Source organism: Camelina sativa, chromosome 13, assembly GCF_030686135.1.
Source record: "Camelina sativa cultivar CO46 ecotype springtype chromosome 13, ASM3068613v1".
NCBI classification, from domain to species: domain Eukaryota; kingdom Viridiplantae; phylum Streptophyta; class Magnoliopsida; order Brassicales; family Brassicaceae; genus Camelina; species Camelina sativa.
In genome coordinates, this window is record NC_141892.1 from 19,573,646 (window position 1) to 19,587,478 (window position 13,833).

Below are 13,833 nucleotides of genomic sequence, written 5' to 3' on the forward strand. Positions count from 1 at the left end.
TCAGTTTTTGATTTTTTTTCTCGGAATGAACCGAAACTCTTTGTTTCTTCTAATAAATGGCTGCCGAAGAAGAGGTTTGGGCCAGGCCCAGTAAAAGAATTAAGAAAAAAAATAAAACGTTATGCTTTTAATGAAACAAAACAGTGTGTTTTAAACTTTTAAAAGTAATCTTCAACCCTTTGACAAACACTAAAATCAGCTAAAAACATTGACGACGGCCATACAATTATACAAACACAGAGTCTCCCCAGATCCGGCGAAAGAAGAGGAGGAAGATGAAGATCTCGGTTACCCGGGTACTCGTTTCGGGTAACCGATCAATTTTACAAAACTTCTGATCGGTTTGACTCTCCTAACCAAATCCAACCCGAAACCGAAAATTTCTGTTTAGTACAGGTCGGTATATTTGGGTGGGGTATTTATGGCAGGCCTAAATCGAACAATAGATAGTAGAACATTAGCATTAGCATTAGCATTATGTAGGATAAGCATTGAGCTACATTAGCTGTATGCTCTAATTAAAATAACACATTTAGTTGATTAGTGGAACAATGGAGTGATAAGATATTAAATTTATATTTAATATATTTTATTAACTATATATATAATTTAGATGTGTTTAGTTAAAAAAATAACAATCACTCACTGCTGTATAATATATAATATTTTTAATACATTTAATAAACATTATTAATTTATATATATATATTTGTAATTTAATAATTTTTAAAAATCTATATATATATAATATAACCCATTAATTAAAATATATATTATATTTTATAAAACAGTATATTTATATTTACATTTTTAATTTCAATAGTTTTAATTGGCTCTTTTGAACTAATCTATTTAAGCTGTTGACAAAAAAAATCAATATTTTTTTTTAAATTAATATAATATAAATCACCAAACTAAAATAAAATAATAATATATATTATAAACGTTATATCTACATTTATATTTTAATTTTAATATTTTTAATGTATTGATTAAATTATTATATTATTTAAATAATAACATTAATAAGTTACTAATACATATTATCTTATAAAAATAATTTAATATTTTATGAAATCATAATTTTTTGACACTTTTTACAAAAGAAATTAATTATATAAAACTATTTTAATATATATTAATATTTTAGAGGCAAATTTTTGACAAATGCTTCAAATGAGAGCATATGAGAGCATTGCAATTTCTAAATGATCTTTTATATATGCTCTTTTAATAAATGCTGATTGGATGATAAAATTAAAAAAGCTCTTTCATATGCACTTCCAATCGAGTTGATTTTTTTTTTGGACTCCGGTTTTGTTTATTTGTTGTTTTTTTCCGGTTTTTGATAAAGTGTGTTATATTGAAATTTAGGTATGAAAGATCGTATTGTACAAGTTCAAGTTAATTTTGGTTGTTTTCTCTAAATTTGTTTGGTTTTAGTTTAATTTAATGTGATTCGGCTTCTGTTCAACTTGGTTTCTATATATATCCTCTTTTTGCAAGTAGAAAGTAAAAGTGAAAATGATGATATAAATTAATATGTTCAAAAGGTTGAATGAGCATTCATCCAATTTTTTTAGCCATATGAAATGAATAAGTTGAAAAACCAAAAAAACGTTCGAAATTTATACTAATTTATCATTATTGTGAATCATTTTCAATTTCTTATGTAAAATATTTTTCATTTGATAACTACATTTTAATTTTTTTTTTAATGAATTTATACTCAGAAAGTTCCATCCCTAGACTACTCTACAAACAATGCACATGGAGAATATGATTTTGCCTAAGTAAATAGATATCTTTTACATTGTCTTGAGAAATTGAGGGTGACTCAATTTTACCAGGGGTCTTGAGAAATTAAAAATTTAGGACCTTTAATAAAGACATGTAAACCATTTATTTCTTATATAATTAATTTTTTTTTGTGCTTAAAATTTTATTTGGGACCCTTTTTTTACTAACTGTTTTGTACAATTATAAACTTATTATGTTTGACTCTCAAATGGGCTCCAAGCTATCAGTCGTACTTACGGCCCTATGCCGTTAGCCGGCCTTGCTTCTTGGAAGTATATTGGGCTTGTTATAGAGATATTATAGTACAATATTTTCTAATATGTAATTTAAACGAAGTCGTTTTGTCGCAATAAACCCTATTTTTTGCTATTTTTGTTGTCATTTTAATGGATTAATCCTCTAATTAGTTCATTTAAATTCATTAACAAAACTCTTATAATTATTCAGAGAGTTTGTAAATTTTATTAATTAATTCTACAGTTTTTATGTGGGTTTTTTTTGTGTACATTTTTTTTGTACACAAAGTCACTTCATAATAGATTACCATATGCAATTTTCCCCTCTCACAGTCTCATCTTCAAATTCCTTCTTTTTCTCCTTCCTTTTATTAATACTAGGCCCGTGAGCCCATCGATATCCGATGATCGGTTTGCTACGTTCATGAGATTTTAAAGATTTGTTTACCGTCCCTACCCACATGATCTTTTCTGGTGTTTTGTCCTCACTCGCACAGTTCCGACAGTCACTTCCCGGAAGGACACCCATCCTGAGACTACTCCAGCATAAGCACGCTTAACTGTTGAGTTCTCTCAGGACCCTTGACCGAAAAGATAAGTGAACTTTGGTGACATAGGTGGTCAAATCAATTCTTTTAAACCTTCCATTAAAATATCGCAACATCCTCGTTGCCAACCAAGACCGTCACCCCCGATGGTGTGAGCCCACTCGACTCCACACTTGTCTGGGTTCGGCTCTGATACCACTTGTAATGCCCCGACCACCACCTTTTAGTGGGCCCCATGTTCAATCCCTGTCCATGGATTCACCTTCCTTACTGAGCCTCACGTACTCTCACTAGACCCGTGAGCCCATCCATATCCGACAGTCGGTTTTCTATGTCTGAGAAGTTTTAAATACTAGTTTATCATCCCTACAAATCACCACATGATCTTACCCTGTGTTTTGTCCTCACCCACACAGTTCCGACAATTACTTCCTGGAAGGTCACCAATCCTGAGACTACTCCAGCTCAAGCATACTTAACTCTGGAGTTCTCTCAGGACCCTTGACCGAAAATTTAAGTGCACTTTGGTGACATAAGTGGTCAAATCAATTCTTTTAAGCATATCCGCAAGTCTCTGAAACCGGGGTGTCACACTATCCATCTCCAATTTGTCCAAAACACGAGCAAAGGCCACAAGAATCTATAGGAACCAAGTAGCAACCCAAACAAGCAAAAAAACACCACAAACAACATTAAAAAGCAAAATAAAAAAGATCTGAGACTTAGATCAGCCATGGTCATGCACTCACTCTTTTGCAGAAAGATTTGATCCAACAACGATGAATCCACACGTTAGGAAGCCTTTCCTTTGTTCCTAGCAATAGATCCTCACTCCATAGGAACAGATCTCACCCCACAAGCCAAGAATCTCCCTAATAACCTCAAAACTCTCAAGCGCTCTCTTTTTCCCTCTGTTTCTCTCTGAAAATGGTGAACAACACTCAACCCATGATTTAGGTCGATTTTTTGCCTAAATACTTGGTTGGTTTGGAGATTCCACTTAAACCAAACCGATCCAAATAAACAACTTAATTCAACATGGTCGAACCGAAATTTGCTGATGTCGATCGACACTCACCCCCAAAACATACTATTTGGTTTGGGAGTGTTATAAAAAGTACTCAGCTCAGTTGTCAAGCAATATATATATATCTTTTATAAAATCTTATGTTTAATTTGGAGATCTACTCAGCTCGGTTGTCAAGCATATATGTGTTATCATTTTGTTAATATAAGCTTAATTTGGTCAACAAATGTAAATTTAAGCAATATGTGGCCATGTAGGGGTTTCCGCGTAATGTAATGTGTTGGGATGTTAACCCTCTTCTTAGTATGCATGCATGCATCTCTATTGAAAAAGGTGATATGATGAATATAATTGCTTAATATGATTATTTGCGGAATTGTTAAACATATTTTGAAAAACGCACTTCATTTAACATTTAGCATTTTTATTATAAACTTGTGGTTTTGCAAAATAGAAAAACAATAGTGATGAGTGCGGTTTTGGGAAGACAAATAAGCTATGGACCGCTTTTAGAAGCCAAAACAGGTTTTATCTCGTGGTCGGACAAATTACACAGTTGGTTATATATACTTTTAATTTTTAATTTTGGTTACTGTTAAAATACTATATATCTATTAATTTTATTCCATTAATATATACTTCTATGATAGATATATAAGTTTTATCTAGTATTAGTATCTCTTTTCTACTTTTTTTCCTTTCATATCATTGTTATATAATATTAAAATAATATTATATTTTAATTATTAGAGATAGTAGGTTTTATACAGTTATGTTTACTTATGTTAGATATATTTTGTATAAAAAATCTATTTACAAAATCTATGAAAATATATTACAATTATACCTTTTGTTAAATATATATAATTATTAATACCAAATAAATTAAAATATATAAATATACTAATTATTAATAAAATAATATGAAATCCGCACTGCAAATAGTTTTTCACCAATCAAACATTATTTTGTACCGCTTATTTTGCATAAACCGCACTTGTCCCGCAAATATATTTATCCTGCACGTACCTTAATTGAACCGTACCGCACTAGCAAATTCTTTGGTCTTGATTGGCGACGTGGATGAGTGCGTATTTCAAAGAAAAAATACAAAAACGCTAATGAGTTACCATTCATAGTTAATATCCTTTAATGTGCGTTTTTAGTTTTTTTAAAAAGTAAACTATTTGCGGATTTCAATACAACAATAATGCACTAGGGATATAATAACGCACTTCAATTTTGCAATCTAAGCAAAACCCAGCGGTCCAATAAATCCGCACCTTGAAAATAATAGAGAATAATTTAAAAATAATAAAAATTGTGTATATAAAGAAAGAAAGAAAATAAACAATTACACACACAAATATTCTCTCTCTCATCGCTCTCTCTCTCTCCATTTCTTTTTATTTTTTTTCTTCTCCTCACAAGATAGCAATTAGCAACTATCATTATCCTAAAGGTAATATATTTTGTAGTTAAATTATTATTGTTATTACAAAATTACAAATTTTTAAAATTGTATTTATTTAGTTATTAAGAAATTTGAATTGAACATCATATTATTTATTTAAAAATTAGATATTATTTTTATAATATTTGTCCAACAAAAATAATTTACATAACTCAGATATTTATTAAAGTTATAACTTATGTACTTAATCAAATTGTATATAGATTGGAAAAAGTTATGCAATTTGTAAATAGATTAGAATAAGTTATGTACTTGATAAATTTTATATCAAGAATATATAATTAAATATATCATATGTCCTAGTTTCATTCTGGTCATCTTCTAAGGAATAAACATGAATTGTTCAACCAATGTCATGCATCTTTACGTTCTGTTATTGAAAGAACGTTTGGAGTTTGTAAGAAGAAGTGGAGGATACTTCTGATTTTCCAAGTTATAATGTTCAAATTCAGAAAAGAGTGGTAATGGCTACAGTGGGACTACATAATTTCATCAGGATTTCAAATTTCTCGGATGCAGATTTCGCAGATGTAATGACTGAGACAAATAACAACCGAAATTTTGAGCATGATACAAGTGACATGGATGCAACAAATATAGCAGATGTAGAAGCTATGACGCACATAAGAGACAATATTGCAAATATGATATGGGAAAATCAAAGTACTCGATAATTTTTTTTTTAATTGTATCTTTTTTGGTTGAGCTTTTTATCAATATGTCAAAAATGTTTTTTTTTTTACTTTTTGATCAACTATAGTATTTAAGGTTTATAAATACAATTATTTTTATTATTAATTCATAACATACAATAATATACAAACATACTAATTATTAATAAATTTATTTATAATATATGTAATCCGCACCGCTTTTCCTTTTTTACCAATCACACAATAAATCCTAAACCGCAAATAGTTTTTTCACCAATCAAATATCATTTTGTACCGCTTATTTTGTATAAACCGCACTTGTCCCGCAAACCGCATGTACCGTAGTTGATACGTACCGCACTCTAAAACCGCTTTCCCTGCACAACCAAAACCGCGGTCACCATTCGGACCCTTTGTCCCGCACTACTAAATCCGCGATTACCATTCGGACCCTTTTCTAAGCATTTATCTCTACTAAAAAGGTGAAAATATATAATGGTGAATTGCGTACTTGTTAAAACTATCCATCTAGTCATTAATAACAAATTTAATAATACTTCTCTCTCAACTTCTTATAAATGGTTAATTAAGGAATTAATCTTACTATGGAGATTACATTTTTTCTATTTAGAGATATCTCTAGGAAACAAGTGTGTAGCGTTTGACAATCTTTGTTTAATTAATATTTCACACAAACACTTTAAAGTCTTTCCAAGTAACAAAGATACTAGGTAACAACCTGCACTATGTGCGGGATAAATCAATTTAAATAAAACTATTATAAGTAAAAATATTATTCATACAACCATTATCTGTTTATGTCAAACCAAATGTGTAACTAAAGCTTTTTTATTTAGTTATTCAACTCTGCATTTTATTGTGTAAAAATATGTTTCATACGTGAAATGTTTGAAAGTGTAAGATATTTATGGTAGACAAAATATTGATAAAATGTTACTATTTATTGCAACATGTATTATTTTGACATAACAATTTTGTATGTTAAAAAATGTATAGTAAATTACTCGGTAGTTTAATTATTTAATTTTATTATATGTTAGTAACAACCGGATTCTACACTAAATTTTCTGAAGATAATCTAATTTAATGATTTTCTTTTTTTTTATTAGGCTATTTAAATCTTTTGAGTTAGTCAGTTTGTTAATATTTTCTATAAATGACCGATTATTACCAAAAAAACAATTATGAAAAAATTAATGAAATTCTAAAATCAACGTATTCATGTAAGAATACATTTCACCCGTGAACTATGTGAACGTGGTAAAGAAAATATTTACAAAATGTTACAATTTATGGAAATATATATTTTTGGGCATTTAAAACCCCAAATTTATATTTATGATTTATCGAGAAACGATAACAATTTTGCATAATATAATAATCATTCATTTTAAATATATTATGATTTTTTTGGGTACTAAGTTTATTTATAATGATAAGGGTTATTGTCTCATTTCTTTTTAATAACACATAGATGAATATAAAATTAGAACATATATTCATATTCGGTTATCAATATTCCTATTTTTAATAAATAATCATACTAAATGTTGAGATTAATTAGTTTACATACTTATATATATATATATATATATAAATAATCACACATCATGATATCCCCTAATTTGTTGTCATTTTTATATTTATTTATGAATATATATATATATATATATATATATAAATCTATATTTATTGGGAATTAAGTTTCTTTTAATGAGTTGGAGATAATTCAGGAGTGATATACTTCTTTCTATAATCAATTATAATAACTATTGAAAGCTTGTTATTTAAATTATTATGGTAATAATACTAACATAAAAAATAACATTTTATTTTTATATGATTATGTTAATAAGTTATATGTTTAATAAGTTATATGTTCTTTATTTTTATTAACTTTGTATCAATTGATATGTTTTTATAGTCTTTTTAGAATATTTTACTTATATTGATTTTAAGAAATCAATATAACTTTGACTTGTATATTTGTAAGTAAATTTTAGGGAAGTTTTGCTTTAAAATAATATGTAATTATTTAGTTAGTTTTAATATATGATATTTAAATTTGTATGAGAAATGATGACATATCTAATTATTATTCAGTTAATTGTTTTTTGAAAATATAATGGCATATTTATGTAATTAAATAGAAAATTTAAGGATATGTTGCTAAAAAGTGCACGGAGCTGTATGGCGGCGATACATCAGCTTTTTGAAGAGTGTACTTCTCTATTAATATATAGGGGATTTTTTATAACTAATGTTGTTACTGCATAAAATGTGTACTAATGTCTAATAAACTAACATATATATATATATATATATACTATTAAAGCAAGAGTACTCCCTATACTCAAAATGGGCCATGACTTTGTTTTGGTAGGTTAAAAATGATTAGAGAATCACTTAATTTAATTTAATTAATCTATAGTTTCGATTTTGACAAATGACCAATATACCCTCGGTCGATCAATCAAAATTTTGTGGGTCGGGATGCGGATCCAAAATTACCCGAGAACAGAAGGAAAAATCTGCGGATCTGTTTGTACACCAAATTAATCATTTTCGGATCCTGAATATTATTTGATTCAAGAATAGTTATTTTCGTTACCAAACAGAGGTGTAATCCCTATAAATAAGGAAACTGGTATCTGAGTATTTAATGGCTTCAGTAATATCAAATATTAACTACTACCATACTTAATCCCTATAATTATTACGAATATTCATAATAATGAGAAATCTTTAATACTTATGGATTGTGACTTTGTTGTTTCCAAAATAATCAATAGATTAAATACGAAATTTTATATATATGTAAACTTATTTGATTTACTTTTATATTATGAAATATTTACGGAAACAACAAATCAACTTAATACAATTAAATAAAAACAAATCATCATTTAGTTTAGATTTTTCAATATTTCCTTAATGAAATTATAGTAATTAATTATGATTAGTATAGATGGAAATAATAATAAAAAACGCAGAAATTATATATATGTAAAGTTGTAAACTAATTTACAGAAAAGGTGTATTGTATATCCCACATCGCCTAAATATTTTGGAATATGGTTCATAATCACTATAAATAAATGACTAATATGTTTTGAGTACAAATGAGCAGGAAGCTTGATTTATCAGGTATCCAAATTTAACAGTTTAATTTAGTTCTATATTTGAGCATATTTAAACTTTTAAAAAGTAAAGATATTATAATATATTTACGTTTTTTTTAAAAGTTTCAGACATTATAAATATTTATTTTTTATAGAATGTTTAAATTAATATAAATATTTGAATTTCGTCGAAAGTTTAAACTATTATTATATATTTTAAGTCTATTAAATATTTAAGTAATATTAATATTTTTACTCTTACAAATTTTAAAATATATAAAAAGTTTGAGTTAAACCCGTTAAAAGATGTACTTTTCTCAAACTATAAATTAAATTGGTGTTTCTACAAAATTGCTGAGATTTGATATATCAAATATTAACTTCTAAATAATACTCTAAATATACGTAATCTCACTAAAAATACAATTGTTTTCTAACCATTGAAATATCTCAGACTAAAATTTAACAAGCAACTTCTCCTCTTTTGACGACAAACCAAAATAAAGAAAAACTCATCATCTTACAAAACTATTATCCAATATTGCGGTGTGTCTATCCTCTTGCAAAACTACTATCCAATATTGCGGAGTGTCTATTCTCTTACAAAACTACTATCCAATATTGTGGTGTGTCTATTTCCGTGAAAAGCTACTATCTACAAACTACTTACTCTATTAGGATTTCCAATTTACTGTATAACCCCAAATATACAAATAAACACTATATAAACAAAGAAAATAAGTCAAAATAAAAAAGTACATTACAAAAAGGGGAATTGCATTGTATAACCAACAAAAAAATTATAATTCAAAATCTAACTATTCTAACCATTAAAAGGTGATATGTTGTGTATAAACTATAATATATACTATTTTAACCCTCCTACCACCACCATCTTTCTCTCTTTTCCACCACCTCCACCACTTAATCACCACCTCCACCTCTTTATCACCATCCCCTTGGGTTCATAGTTTTATCCTCTAGGGTTTAGTTTTCCCTCAACCACCACCACCGCCGACCACCGCCGGTAACCACCTCCGACGAACTCCGGCCGACCACCGGTGAACTCCGGCCAACCACCGGCAAACTCCGGCCATCTACCATTTCCAGCGAACTCTAAGCTCCAGCGATCTCCGACCACCGGCGAACTCCGGCCATCTCCAACTTCCGGCAAACTCTGGCCTCCGGCGACTTCCGGTGAACTCCGGCCACCGCCGGCCACTGGCCACCACCTCCCAAATAACCAGAACACCAAAATGGTAATTTTATCTACCCCTCCTCCTATTCTTCCAATTTTTTCAATTAATATGCTATATTCTTAATTAAATTTGTAAATTTGGTTATTCAGCTAATTGACTCTTACAAAAATACAAATTACAAAAAAAGTAACTAAAAAATATATATAATCTCGTGCTACAGCACGAGGTATCACCTAGTATATATATATATATATAGAACATGTGTGCTAACCTGGTAAGTAAAAAATATGTACTAATATACATACATCGAAATTCTATTCTAACTTAGGGGTTTAGCTAAGTTAATTACTTAATTTTGGTAAAGAAAAAGATAAAGTTCCATTGCCAAGACTTCAATAATACACCAGTTTAAACTTTAAACTAAATGCTGCGGTTTCAAGAGTTTCTTGGTCGATTTAGAAAAATCAAAGATAAAGAAGCTCATTTCTCACTTCGAAATGCTTTAATTGATCATTTGTGAGAAAGATTCAATAATGGTGGTGTATAAACTAAAATCTAATTTTATTATTTATATGATGTATTGTAATTTTCTTAATTTAATGAAATGTTCAATTTCAATAATAATATGATTTATAAAAGTTTTGCAGGAAACAAATATGGGTCTATTTGTAAGTTTTTTTTTTTGATAACCATTGGGCCACAACTGGTTGGCCCATTAGCCAAATTCCTACATTCGTAGGAAGCGGGACTCGATCCCTAGTGTTATGGTGCCTTCTATAAATGGACTTACCTCATGCCACTGCACTAAGGTCACTTCACGATCTATTTGTAAGTTTTATAAATAAAAGGTACCAAAAAAAAATAGAAATAGAATATATTTTAGAATATTCTCTTTTAGATACATTGCAGAGATACCCCCTACTCTATTTTAGAGTTACTCTATCTATACTAGTATTTTTGCAGCAGTTTTTGCTCAAAAATACGTTTTGGAAAGTTTTTACATTTAATGTAGTTAATTTAATATTAGTTACCAAAAAATTAAAATTAATTATAGGTAAGATTTAAAAGATTAAGGAAATATTTGTACCTCATTCAAACATAAATTTATGATTCCCTTTCATTTTTATTTGAACTTATATTTAAATTATCTTGAATTATTCTATAATACATTTAGTTAATAAAAATTGTGATTTTTTCATACACATGATGTAATACAAATTTTTAAAAACGGACATATATTACTCAATAGATGAATTAAAAAATATGGGTACAATATCCCACATCGCCTAGAAAATTGAGCAATAGTTCAGAGTCATACTATAAAAGAGACAAAAATGATTCATAATACAAATGAGTAGAAAGCTTGATTTATCAGGCATTCAAACTTAAAAATCTTTTATTTGGTTTATTCAGGTTCTTTATTTTAAAGATTTTTTAAAAGTTAAATATTATAAATTTTAAAACTTTTAAAAAGTTATATTTTATAAATATTTATATTTTTTTTGAAAGTTAAACTTTATAAATGTTAAAAATATTAATAATATGTAAACGTTATGAAGTTTCAAATATTAGAAATATAGTTTAAATATTATAAATATGAGAAATACTCAATCGTTTTAAGAATTCCAAGTATTGTAAATATTTAAACTTTATAAGAAGCGTCAATCTTATAAAATGTAAATAATTACAACCTTAATAAATAACATATCAACTCAATCTAATATTTATAATAAAAACAATAAATATTAAAAATTAAGATTATATAGTGCGAGTTAAAATATCTCGCGACGGGGTTATATAGCGGGAAGGGTTTTGTCGATATTTAGATAAATTTAAAAATATCATTAATTTGGTGTTAAAGGGGTAAAACATCATTTCATTATTTTGTTAACATTATTGATACTATGATTTTTGTGTGTCTATCCTAGCAGGTTCAATTAACATTATGCAGTTGTAATACTTAAGGTGTCAATCCAGTTGGGAAACTTCACTAACAATTAAGATGCAATCAAGATTTCACAAGTCAAGCCAATTCAAAGAGAGTGTTTTTGTTTAACAATCCTAGAATGATCAGAATACAAAACGGAAATGTGTTCTAGGACTAGAAACGAGAATGTATGACAGGAAGCGAAAATGAATGAAAACAGAAAACGAGTCTAAGCATGAACTAAAAGGCAAGACACGAAACAGTCTCAGAAATGTAATAAAAATCAGGAAGAAAGAGGTCCTAAGGATGGGAGTAATTGATGTAGGTGAAGTCTCCTAGTCTACAAAGTGTTTAACATGCCACAAGCAATCTATCCCTAGACAACGAACATCACAACTTAGCTAATACAATCTCTTTGTAAAAGCTACTCTGACTCAACCACTTCCATACCCAGCTCTCGCTAAAGAAACATGGTTGAGCAGGCGTGACAAACAAGTTCATTCATGTCAACAAACATCCTAGACAACTAATCTCTTAGGCTAGGAACGTAAGTCTCTGGCACTAGTTGGTCAAACATTTCATCAAACACCTTTTGTGTGTGGAAATGTCTCAAACCTAGTTCCAATTGATCAGAGAGAAACTAGCATTTCTAACACTAGTTCAGAAGAGAATCATAAAAATCAAAGCTTAAACACTCTACATCCTAAGATCCTCCACCTAATCTATCTCATCCTCAATGACTACTACACTACTCAGATCCGAAAATCATTATCCAAGATGCAAACACAGAAAACATTGAACCAAGCATTATTAGGTAGATAAAAAATGAGAAGAACAACTTTTGAGAAGGAATCAAGTACAAAGACTGAATAAACTCGGAGATGTCAGATTACAATTCTCAGAACATTTTTTAGGTGGCTAGGTTAACCTTAAGAACAGAAACGAAAATGAGATCAAAGATAAGATGTCTCAGCAAGGACTTAACAAAATGTATATATAGTTGTCCAACATGGAAAGCCCTAAAACTTAAAACGACAAGGTAAGGAGTCAGTTTGGTAATCTCCTCGAGCGTGTAAAACCAAACGTCTCTCTTCCTGACATGTGCGAACGAGTCTGTGCGCGTCGAATGGAATGCAATGTCATCATGGCTCGGACGGACGGCTGGGGAGCATGGCTCGGACGGATGCGCTGGGGAGCATGGCTCGGACAGATGTGCTTCCAACGTCTCCTCAATACCTGAAATACTCTGAAATGTACAATATATGCAAGGATGATGCAAAAACTACCTAGACATGCAAAGTATATAGAAAAGACTAGAAAATGATGCAAAACAATCAGTTATCCTAGCTAAATGGATGATAAATATATGCTAAGGAGAGACAAAATATAGATATATCAACTATCGGTATCCGACAATAGATATATCTAATTAAATTGATTAATAAATATTTTGTAAAAAATAAATTATATTGCAGTATTATATGGTTTAAACTTTAAACCATAAAATTATTAATTATTAAATAACTATAACATATTTAACCAACAAATGCAACTTATAATTTAAATGTTTTAGTTATAAATAATTTGTTTCGCGGTGTACCGCGGATCCTAATTTAGTTTTAGAGCAAAAAAAAATAGAATAATACATTGAAGATGGTGTAAGATATTATTCTATTAAGCACCCAATACTTTTACCTTCAGAAGGTAGTTTTGTGTTAATTATAAAACTTAAATGTTATTGTTTCTTCTCTAGTTTAATGGACGCGTACGCTGTACGCTTCTACCTTAATAGGACTAAGGTTTGGATCTACTATAGAGTGTTTTAT